The sequence below is a fragment of the Artemia franciscana genome, chromosome 13 (genome assembly GCF_032884065.1).
Source record: "Artemia franciscana chromosome 13, ASM3288406v1, whole genome shotgun sequence".
NCBI classification, from domain to species: domain Eukaryota; kingdom Metazoa; phylum Arthropoda; class Branchiopoda; order Anostraca; family Artemiidae; genus Artemia; species Artemia franciscana.
Window position 1 is genome coordinate 39,358,107 of NC_088875.1, and position 12,641 is coordinate 39,370,747.

Below are 12,641 nucleotides of genomic sequence, written 5' to 3' on the forward strand. Positions count from 1 at the left end.
TGGAGAGGGAGCGTGCTTGACTGTGTTGACTTCAGGCGGATTGCTGCTGCGGTGTGTTATTATTAGTAGTAGCAGTATTAAAATGCTTAAGTAATTTTAATGGGTAGCTGTGATTTCAAAAGGGACTAAAAAAAACTGCCTTTTCAGTACCTAAAGGGTGATGATCTTCCAGTATGTTTAAACAGGGAATGATGAAGTCAAAACAGACGCTGAAAATAAATTGTGACTTGTAAATTCACCCCATATGTAATTTTTTTCTTGTGATTACCAGCACAAAAATATCGTGTTTACCAACTCTTCTAAGTGGGTAAATATAGACATGCTCTACCTTCTCAGCTCATGGTAGTTCAGGCATCACTTACACAATGTTCATGACTGATCAAATTCCTCTCCTAAGTGAAAACACAATCATTGCGTAATTTCACATGATGCTTGGCTTTCATCAAAGTTGGCATTTAAGGGCTTTTAAAGTTAGTTATTATACAGCAGATAATTGTAGTGATCTGGTGCTTGAGAATCCATCACTCCGTCAACTTCAGTACTTAAGGTGCACCTCTTTTGAATCTTTATTGATTGGGGATTATTTAAAAAAATAGTCTTCAACGATCAAACGACTAATCTAAACCAAATATCGGTCAGCATATATTTCATATATGGGGCTTAATTTCACAAATGAATCGGGAAGCTGAAGGTCTATCTGGTTTGTATAATTTTCTGTCTATATAATCGGAGTGTCTTAAGGATCCTTCCCCCTCCAGTTCATATTTGTAGATATGTTGCATTATTCTCGACTGGTGTTCGTCCAGGAATCATTTAGGGATCATACTGGCGTGCCCAAAGGGGGTTCTTGAGGTTTTGTATCTGGTTTGTATAATTTTCTGTCTATATAATCGGAGTGTCTTAAGGATCCTTCCCCCTCCAGTTCATATTTTTAGATATGTTGCATCATTCTCGACTGGTGTTCGTCCAGGAATCATTTAGGGAACATACTGGCGTGCTCAAAGGGGTTCTTGAGGTCTTAGCTCCATGCTTAATAAATTTAGACTTTTTGAGTCTCTTTTGGGTCTAATTTTTTTCAGAGATTATTCAGCGAAGATGTTAATGAATTGAACTATTGCCCTAAACCAAAGGTGGAAACTAATCCGTGCTTAGTGTTTAATTCCCACTGGAGTTCATATCGAAAGGTTTTTAAAGTTAAAAGTGACAAATATAGGACTCAAATGCTGATATAATTGCTCTAAAACAAAACACGGTATGTAGCCTGCGTTTTCTATAATGAATTGTGATTTCGCTCCAGTTTTGTCTCTTAGGATTCTGAGTTTTTTTTTTGTGGTAAGGTGACTATTGAAATGTGGAAGTCCAAAATCAAAACAGAGTAAGCAGCCTACGCATTTCCCAGATGCTGTTTTATTTTCACCAAAATTGGAAGTTAAAGGTTTCTGATGGTATTAGTTACAAATATATGACCGCAAATACAATTGCTCAAAAATTTTAAAGAACATCAAAGTAAAGCTTAAATAAAACGGTTTTTACCGCAGATCATCGTGGTGTTGCCCCTCCCATCGAACCTGGGAAAAGTCTAGTATCTCATGTGCTCTGTACTAGAAATTGGTCTACATTTTTAACTTTTTTATCATAGAAAAAACTTCCAATTCGTCAGACCAAGATCAAAACCAGACCAGTTTTTCATTTTTTTTCATCAGCAAGTTATTTACAACCAGTTTGTTGAGCCTAGGAAAACTTTAATACAATTTAACCTCTTTGTGACTGCACAAAAGTAGACATACTCAAATGAGGAAAACGGTCTATTAATTTTATGGACAACCTGGTTGACGATGTGGGGGCCTTGCATAAGACCACACTAATCTTGAGCAACATTCTTGGAAATACGTCCCTTTTGGATATAAAATAATGTTATTAGGTTTATTAAAGTTTCAGAAAATATCGATTAGTAGTATTTGAAGTGATGTATCAAGTATGTAATGAATAATAAGATCAAATTAAAACCAACACTAGCTTCTAAAAAAAAGGTTAAGCTAGCAAGTATAATGCCTCTTCAAACCCTTGTTAAGACTAAAGTGCCATTTGCACTTTGATCAAGACAAGAAAAGAGAAAGAAAGAACTACTAAACAAGTTTCAGGGAAAAAATTATTTTTGGCTCTAAAATAATTGTTATCATGTGTTTGTTACTTAAAAGCACAATCATTAATGTCACCGTGTGTATAAAATATTCTTCAACGGGTGTGAATATAAGTAAATCATGACTTTTTACAAATAATATAATAATAAGAGGCTACGAGATTTTCTTAGAGGTTTATTAATTTCATTGTTTATGTATACATTATTTTGATTAAAAGTAAAGAAAAATAGTCGGTCAAAAATTATATTACAGTCACTATAATTCTTGCCAAGCTTTTATACAGCTATATATCAGTACCTGTTTTTAGGCCTCATAATCTGGGGGGGGGGAGCATGGTACCTTAATAGGAGTGTAAAATATAAAATAAAAGCAATTTAATGTTAGATGTCAGAAACACTGGGGGGTGGCTGCCCCCCTGCCCAAGTCTAGAGCCGCCACTGCTATAAATGCTTTGCGAGTTTTGTATGTAAGCTGATATACAAATATATATTCAAAACAGAACATACTAACTTTTAAACGATTCTGGTAAGTCTGAGTGCTGCAAAAATCTTGGATGCCTTTTGAAACTAGCTCTGCACCCTTGCTATGCAGTTGGAAATGCCAATATCCCAAAAGACACTGACATAACTGGTTCCTTCTAGCTAGCTAGCCCTAAGAAGGCTGAAATACGAAATTAAAATGAAGATGATTTATTTTATTTGATATTAATTTGCAATCATCACAATTCTTGTGAGACACTTAAATACTTGCAGATACTTTCCACGCATAGTATGTAAGCCGATATAAAAATATATGTTTAAAAACAGAGCATACTAACATTTAAACAAATCTGGGATATTTGATATTTACGAGTTTACAAGACGTACATATTGGTAGGTAGGCCTGAATGCTGCCATGTCTTGGATGCCCTCTGGAATGTAGCTCTGAACTATTGCTCTGCGATTGATACTGTTAAGATCTTCAAAGGCACTGGCAATTGGTTTGTTCAAGCTAGCTAAGCTTCTTTATGTGTATTCGAGCCTCCTAAGAAACCTCCACGGAATCATTTGCAGTTGAGAAAAAAGAACTGATAGGACCACTGCTTGCGAAAAGAGGCCTGCAAAGATTTTCAAGAAATCAGGTGACTTTTTGTGGCTTTTATTTAAATAATAAGCAAAAATATAAACTATTACAGGTGTAAGTCACTTCGCTAGGGAATTCCCATATGAAGCCATTTTAGGTCCACAAGATGAACTAGTTTACTATAAGTCGTATAAATTTAAAATTATGTTGCTCTTATACGGGCACGTATTTTGGATTTACCCGTTGGTAAAGATGGCAATCAATATTTTGTAAATCTTTAATTTTTTATGATATTAATTTTTGTGCCAGACATATTTTCACTCTATAAGGGTACTGTCGCTAAGGAAACATTCACAATGAGGTTTTACTTTAACCGAAAATTAGTTAATGCTAATTTAAGCCAATCATACTTTCTCATAAAATTTTTCTGCCAATCAGACAGTCCAATGAAAAATGTGATTGACCGAATTCAGCGCTAGCTTCATCTCAGAATTAGTGTCCCCGTCCTGCACTGTTCCTGGGACCATTGCTTTCCCTGAGGTCATAACGATTTAGGTGATATAGAATTTACGTACTCCGATAAGAAGGATTGGGTGTATATGCAGCGAGTAGGGCTCTTGGTGGATAAGGAAGCTTCTAAGTTTTGCTCAAGTTGGGAAGATATTGATAATAGAATGTAAATTGCTCATTTTATAACTAAAATGTGCGAGGTATCAGTCTTACTGCATTTTACTTGCAGCTACAGGAGTAAACAGACAGGATACAAGATAGAAATATGGTATTTATATTAATAGGTCACGTTCGGTAAAAATAGGAATAGATTGTATTCTAGTCTCGGTAAATTCGGTGTACGAAAAGAAAACGGTAATGGTTACAGACTGTTGCATTTTTGTAGGTATAACAAACTAGTAATAACAAAAACAGTGTTTGGTCATGCATATGCTATTCTATATACATATGGTATTCTATTATGTTATTAAATAAAAAAATAAGTTTTTTCAACTGAAAGTAAGGAGCGACATTGAAGCTTAAAACGAACAGAAATTACTTCGTATAAGAAAGGGGCTGCTTCCTCATCAACGCTCCGCTCTTTACGCTAAAGTTTGACTCTTCCTCTCAACTCTTCTTTTTAAAACAGTAAAAAACTTTAGCGTAAAGAGCGGGGCGTTGAGAAGGAAGCAGCCCCTTTCATATACGAAGTAATTTCTGTTCGTTTTAAGCTTCAATGTCGCTCCTTACTTTCAGTTGAAAAAACTTGTTTTTTTATTTAATTTCTGAACGTTTTTGAATCAATGCATGTTTTGATTTTGGCTCTCCGCAGAGGAATAATTAAAACGAAATTTGCATATTTTTTTATTTTTTTGGCTAAATGGCTTTCTCGTAATTTTGATCGAATGATTTGAGAAGAAAAGAGCGGGGAAGGAAGCCTCGTTGCCCTCCAATTTTTGGTTAATTAAAAAGGCAACTAGAACTTTAATTTGTTATGAATCGTTTTATTAGTAAATGATATACGTAACTTACAAATCAGCTTACGTAAGGAATTTTTTATTCTCATTTTTTTATTACAGATATGAGAGGGTTCGCCCCCTCGTCAGTACCTCTCTCTTTGCACTAAATCTTAAATTTTGTCCTAATTTATTAAGAATGACCCCTGAATCACAAAAGCCGTAGAATAAATAGTTGACATTACTAAAAATACTTTAGCTTAAAGTGCGAGGTATTAGGAGGAGATGAGCCCCTCATATGGGTAATAATTTCTGTCTTTTTAAGTTTTAATGCTGCTCCTTACTTCCAGCTGAAAAAAAACTTTTTCATATTTATTTCTTCATTGTTTTTTTTTAAATAATGCTAGTAAATCCTGCGCTCCCTTCATGGAAATTTTCTTCCCCCGTAACAAATTCCTCGATGGAAAGTTCCCCCAGTATATCCCCCTCTTCTCAACCTCTCCCCCCATCCAAATAAATCCTCCTAAAAACGCCTGTACACTTCCCAATAACCATTACTATATGTAAGCACTGGTCAAAGTTTGTAACGTGTAGCCCCTCCCACGGGGATTGTGGAGGAGTAAGTTGTCTCCAAAGACATAGTTATAAGGTTTTTCGACTACGTTGAATAAAATGGCTATCTCAGAATTTTGATCCGTTGACTTTGGGAAAATAATTAGCGTGGGAGGGGGCCTAGGTGCCCTCCAATTTTTTTGGTCGCTTAAAAAGAAAACTAGAACTTTTCATTTCTGTTAGAATGAGCCCTCTCGCAACATTCTAGGACAACCGGGTCGATACGATCATCCCTGGACAAAAAAAAAAAAAAGAAAAAAAAAAAAAAAAAAAAAAAACACGCATCCGTGATCTGCCTTCTGGCAAAAAATACGAAATTCCACATTTTTGTATATAGGAGCTTGAAACTTCTGCAGTAGGGTTCTCGGATACGCTGAATCTGATGGTGTAACTTTCGTTAAGATTCTATGACTTTTAGGGGGTGTTTCCCCCTATTTTCTAAAATAACGCAAATTTTCTGAGGCTCGTAACTTTTGATGCGTAAGACTAATTATACTTTTTAAAACAATTAAAAGCTTTAGCGTAATTAGCGAGGGATTGCGGAGGGGACAACCCATTTTATATACGGAGTAATTTCTGTTCGTTTTAAGTTTTAATGTCGCTCCTTACTTTCAGCTAAAAAAATTAGTTTTTTTTATTTAATAAAGAACAAAGAACGATTAATCTGAATATTTCAGATGACGGTTTGCAACTAACAGCCAAACAAATTTTTCCGCAGAGCTATGCAGAAGTCCGAACAGAACTTTGCACTACCCAAACTTTTGGCAGAGCAAGATCCTTACAAAAGACAGCTATCTAAGATGTAAGAAAGCTGAGATAAAAATATCTTGGCTTGGTCTGGAAACAACCCAAGTAGCTCTGATGAATTGATAAGTTGGTTTTAGGGGTTCAGAACATTCAGGTTCAGATTCTTAGAGGAATAGGTGAAACCATGCATTAAAAAATTTTTACCTAGATTAACTGAAGATGCAAGAAATGTGGAAACAAATTTTTGGACAATAACTTCAAATGCACCATACCTAATGGGTGCTATGCGAAGTTTTATGTTTTGAATAGAGTTTTGGAATTGTTCATTTTTGATTTTAAATTTAGTAGTTCGAAACAAAAACTTGATGGTTTGTACCTCAGAGCCGAACAAATCTTTCGGAGGGGCTAAGCAATAGTCCAAACAAAGATCATCAGTAGGGATCGGATGGCTTTGGAAAATTAGCAGTGCCCTCACTAAGGCAGAGGAAGCTCCTTACAAAAGACTTTAAGATTTAATAGGGTTGAAATGAAAACGCCTAAAATTAGTCTGGGAACAACCCAGGTAGCTCTGATAAATCGATAAATTGTTCTTAGGGATTTGGAAAATGAGCGAAAAAATCCTGTAAATCAATTGGGGCTGGTTTTAGACCATAAATGTAGTTTTTCAGGTTCGTGAAAAACCGAAGAAGAATTGGTGAAACTGTGTGTTAAAAATTTTGTACCTGGGTCTAGCGTAGTGAAATCAGTTTACCGAAGGTGTAAGCAATGTGTAAAAAATGTTCAGACAATAACTTCAAATGTACTTCAAATGTAATTTAATTTTTAGATATATTCATAGTAGATGAGCCAACAGAATTGGAGCATATTTAAATTCTCAGTATTTTTATTGTAAGGTATATCAAACTACATCCTTCTTTTAAATAGTTGGATAATATTTTATTACTTCATGTTTCCCCCTTTTTACCAAAATAGGGCAAATTTTCTCAGGCTCGTAACTTTTGATGACAAAGACTAAATTAATTGAAACTTATATATTTAGAATCATCGTAAAAATTCGATTCTTTTGATGTATCTTTTAGCATCAAAATTCCGTTTTTTAGAGTTTCGTTTACTATTGAGCCGGGTCGCCCCTTACTACAGTTCCTTACCACGAACTGTTTGAAAAGAAAATAATTCGGTATTTCGGGGCTTCTGACATTATTACTCCTTTACGGAAGTTAGGCTCAAAATTGAAAAAGGATTATATTTTTTCTCTGGGCCCCTTCCACCTCTTAGTTCGTTTATTTTCCCGTTAGTTTTCACCTGTTTTCGCTTTATAGTTGTGTTATCTCTTAGCAGTTCTTTCGTTAGTTGAGTTATGGTTGTGGTATATATGTTTTATCGCTCGTATAGTTGTGTTATTTTCAAATTATACTCCATAATAGAGAGGCTCCGAACACCCAGCATTGTATATTAAGCTCTTAATTTGACGTTTTTTTCTAACGTGACCAGATTCGTCCTGCGCCCTGCGCCCTTTTCATTGAATTTTTCCCCCATGGCATATTTCTCCAAGGAAAGATCCTCCCACATAGCCCCCTCACTCAACCCTACCCCCAAAACCATAAAAATCCCCCTGAAAACGTCTGTACACTTCCCAATAACCATTATTATAATGTAAACACTGGTTGAAGTTTGTAACTTGCAACCCCTCCCCTAGGGACTGTGGGGGAGTAAGTCATCCCCAAAAACATAGTTATTATGATTTTCGACTATGCCAAACAAAAATGCTATCTCAAAATTTTGATCCGTTGACTTTGTGAAAAAAATGAGCGTGGGAGGGGGCCTCCAATTTTTTTGGTCACTTAAAAAGGGCACTATAACTATTCCTTTCCGTTAGAATGAGCCCTCTTGCGACATTCTAGGACCACTTGGTCGATACGATGACCCCTGGAAAAAAAAAAAAAAAAAAAAAAAAAAAAAAAATAAACACGCACCCGTGATTTGTCTTCTGGCAAAAAATGCAAAATTCCACATTTTTGTAGATAGGAGCTTGAAACTTCTACAGTAGGGTTCTCTGATACGCTGAATTTAACGCCGTTAAGATCCTACGACTTTTAGGGGGTGTTTCCCCCTATTTTCCTAAATAAGGCAAATTTTCTCAGGCTCGTAACTTTTGATGGCTAAGACTAAACTTGATGAAACTTATATATTTAAAATCAGCATTAAAATGCGATTCTTTTGATGTAGCTATTGATATCAAAACTCAATTTTTTAGAGTTTTGGTTGCTATTGAGCATGATCGCTCCTTACTACAGTTCGTTACCATGAACTGTTTGATTCAAACGATAATAAGATGGCTAGCCTGATTGATTATATTCTTGTAAATTGAATCGAACAGTTCGTAGCAACGAACTGTTGTAAGGAGCGACCGGCTCAAATAGTAAACAAAAGTCTAAGAAGCGGAATTTTGATACTAATAGATACATCAAAAGAATCAGATTTTTATGCTGATTTTAAATATATAAGTCAAATTTAGTCTTACCCATCAAAAGATACGAGTCCGAGAAAATTTGCACTATTTTGGAAAATGGGGGGAAACAGCCCCTAAAAGTCAAAGAACCATCGCATTCAGCGCATGAGAGAACCCTACTGTAGAAATTTCAAGCTCCTATCTAATAAAAGGCGGAACTTCGTATTTTTTGCCCGAAGACCGATCATGGGTGCGTGTTTATTTGTTGATTTTTTTGTTTTTTCTTTTCTTTTACCCAGGGATGATCGTATTGACCCATTGCTCCTAAAGTGTCGTGAGAGGGCTCACTCTAACGGAAATGAGAAATTCTAGTGCCCTTTCTAGAGTTCTAGTTGCCTTTTTAAGTAACCAAAAATAGGAGAGTGACAAGGCCTCCTTCCCCACCCCTTTTTTTTTATCAAAATCGTCCGAACAAAAATGTGAGAAAGCTATTTAGCCAGAAAAAAATTAATATGTAAATTTTGTTTTAATATTCATGTGCGGTGAGCGAAAATCAAAACATGCATTAATTTTAAAACGTTCAGGAATTAAATAAAAAAAGAAAACAAGTTTCTTTAACTGCAAGTAAGGAGCGAAAATTAAAATTTAAAATGAATAAAATGTTCCGTATATGAAAGGGGTTGTCCCCTCCTCAACGTCCCGCTCTTGACGCTAAAGTTTGATTCTTTGTCACAACTCTGCTTTTAAAAACATAAAAACAATAATTAACAAATTACCACACCACACATATGGTGCCCAAGTCGGCGACTATAATAACGGTTATACAACTTGTTTTTGTCGTTAAGTTTTTACAGTTTCTCAATTTTTGTTTTTAAGCCAGTTTTTATGCCAGTGCCCTTTTCAATAGCCAAAATTCATTGGAGGGCAATTGACCCCCTCACACGCCCACCATTTCCCCAGACGCATCCGATAAAAATTTTGAGATAGCCATTTTGTTCAACGGAATTGAAAGGTTATGAAATTATGTGTTTGAGGATAACAATCCCCAGAGCCCTCGGAGCAAGGGTTGTAAGTTCTGCCCTGGGGCATATTAGGTATATATATATATATATATATATATATATATATATATATATATATATATATATATATATATATATATATATATATATATATATATATATATATATAGAAAGGGTGATCGTATAACCTTTGGAGAGGGCACATTGAATTGGTAATCAGAAGCTCTAGTACTCTTTTTAAGATTCAGAGTTTTCGGAGGGTGGATAAGCCCCACCCTTCCAAGCTGCGTATTTCCCGTAATGCATCTGACAGAAATTTTGAGATGGCCATTTGCTGTTACAGAAATTTCAAAAAAGGCTCATTTAATTGGAAATTGAAAGGTCTAGTGCCCTTTTTATTAGTCAAAAGTGATTGAAGGGCATGAAGCCCCCCCACACCCATCAATTCCCAAAACACATTTAATCAAAATTTTTAGATAACCATTTTGTTCAGTGTAGTTGTAAGGTCTGGAAATTGTGTCATTGACAACCCCCATGCCTTCTCAAGACCATAACATAATTTGCACTTTACTGAAAAAAATTGGCCGTGGATTGTCAATTTAGTATACATATACTGATATATATTACTTAAAGTTTTAATAATTTTTATTTTTTTCAAGTCAAAAAACTTACGACATTTTAAAAGTATTTTGTTTATTTAAATCATACAGTAAACTACCGAGTCAAACTCAAAACGAGCAAAAATTAACATGAGTAGGGCTGAAAACCCCCATGCCTTCTTAAGACCAGAACATAATTTGCACTAAACTGAAAACAAAATATATCTAAAACGTTTTCACTTTGTTTTTGCTTGTTTGAAATGTTTTACTGGATATATCAAGGGAGAAGTCCTCACCCTTGCACTCAAACTACAACGCAAGTGTCTGGTGCCCTTTTTAAGAGTAACAAGAGATTGGAGGTCAAGCAGCCCTTCTCTAAAGCCCATTCATTTTCCAAACGCATCCAGTTAAAAATTTGAGACAGCCATTTTGTTCAGCATAGTTGAACGGTACACCAACTATTGTTTTTAGAGATATTAGGCATGTCAACCCCCACAATTATGCAATTGGCCCATTATACTTTAAAACTAAATGTTGATTTAAAAATAAATCAAGAGACATTGTGATAAATGGTTGCCAATAAGACACCTCTGCAATATGTCGAGAACGACTGGGGGTATTAAGTTGAAACTTTTGAGGATACTACTATTACTGCTTCTGTTTTTACAATTTAAATAAATAAAAAGAGTTTAAGCTGTTACAATTTAAATGAATAAAAAGGGAGTAAATATATCCAGGTTGACAAAGGGCATAGATAGAATCTTTTAGAAAAGATATTAAGTTTTATATTTCATGTCAATTTCAGAAGCTATAAAATTAAATTTAAAATACTGCTGGTGTCAGGATTGAAAATTGTTGGAAAAGTTTCTCTAACATAAAAACAGCACCCCTTACTATAGATTCTTATAGAAGAAAACTTAAAAGATATACAATATTTTCTTTTCCATGATAAAGACTATGTCAATAAAAAACAAACATAAATTAATTTAAAAAACTTTTCCACACAAGTCAAAGTTTTCAAAGAAAAGTAAAGAGCTCTATTAAGCCCGGAATGAGCGAAAATAAAGTCAAATAATCTTTTTAATGCGTTATTCCCGTCCTGCACTGTTCCTCGGACCATTGCTTTCCCTGAGGCCATGACGATTTAGGTTATATAGAATTTGGTGATTATTACCTAATTAGGTTATATAGGAATTATGTACTCCGGCAAGAAGGATGGAGTGCAGCAGGGCTCATGATGGATAAGAAAGCTTCTAAGTCTTGGTTATGTTGGGACGATATTAATAATAGAATGTTAATTGCTCATTTTATGACTGAAATGTGCAAGATGTCAGTCACAGTAGTATATGCGCCTTTACAAACTTAAAGAGATAGTAGTGACTCATATGAATTTTACTTACAGCTACGCGGATAAACAGACAGGATACAAGATAGAAATATGGTATTTACAGGTATTTATTACAGTCCATGTTATTTGACCAGTGTATTAGCAGGCCCATCCCGGTAGAAATAGTGAGAGATTGTATCATGGTCTAGGTAAACTAGGTGTAAGAAAAGAAAACGGTAATGGGTACAGACTGCTGCATTTTTGTAGGTATAATGATCTAATGATAGCAAAATTTGTGTTCGGTCATAAAATTCTAAAAGCTAATATAGTATTCACGTGATAGTAAGACGGCTAGCCTTAGTGATTACATTATTGTAAATCGAAGACTGGCAGGATATATACAAGGATTATATGATACATATATATATATATATATATATATATATATATATATATATATATATATATATATATATATATATATATATATATACATATATATATATATATATATATATATATATATATATATATATATATATATATATATATATATATATATATATATATATATATATATATATATATATATATATATATATATATACATATATAAATATATATATATATATATATATATATATATATATATATATATATATATATATATATATATATTATTAAGTTATATATGTTATTATGTGCTGTTATTAACAGAACATATAGTGCTTTTATTAACTTCAAAAGTAAAGATCATCTTCTTGTAGTGTCTAAAGTTAATTCACAGCTGAAATCTAGGAAGTCCGGTAGAAATAGAGAGAAATTGTATCCTAATCTAGGTAAATTACGTGTAAGAAAAGAAAACGGTAATGGGTACTGACTATGGCATTTTTGTAGTTATAATGATCTAATGATAGCAAAAACAGTGTTTGGTCATAAAATTCTAAAAGCGAATATGGCGGTCACGTGATAGTAAGACGGCTAGCCTTAGTGGATAACTACCTTCAGGGAGGTGTAGTGCTGGTAGACTCCAGCATGAGAATTTGCAAGAAACTTTCCATGAACCGTCGAACACTTAACTAGAGAGTCTAAAATTTGACAATGTAAAAGACGGACGGAAGTTTTAGACGATTTTCTTTTTTTTTACACAAATCGTAAATATCCGTCAATAAATAAATAAAGCGCAAAAAGAATAGAAATTACTTAAACCTAATACACTGAATCTAACTATTCTTAA

The 12,641-nt window shown here is 34.2% G+C and overlaps 1 long non-coding RNA gene across 1 annotated transcript in view; it reads left to right on the top strand.

The window, feature by feature from the left end:
• Positions 1-2,384: 2,384 nt before the first annotated feature.
• The window catches only part of LOC136034920 (uncharacterized), a 42,432-nt gene continuing 32,175 nt past the window's right edge, over positions 2,385-12,641 (top strand). The window contains exon 1 of the long non-coding RNA XR_010619293.1: positions 2,385-3,261. This is a non-coding gene — a long non-coding RNA (uncharacterized LOC136034920). The remainder of the gene's footprint in view (positions 3,262-12,641) is intronic.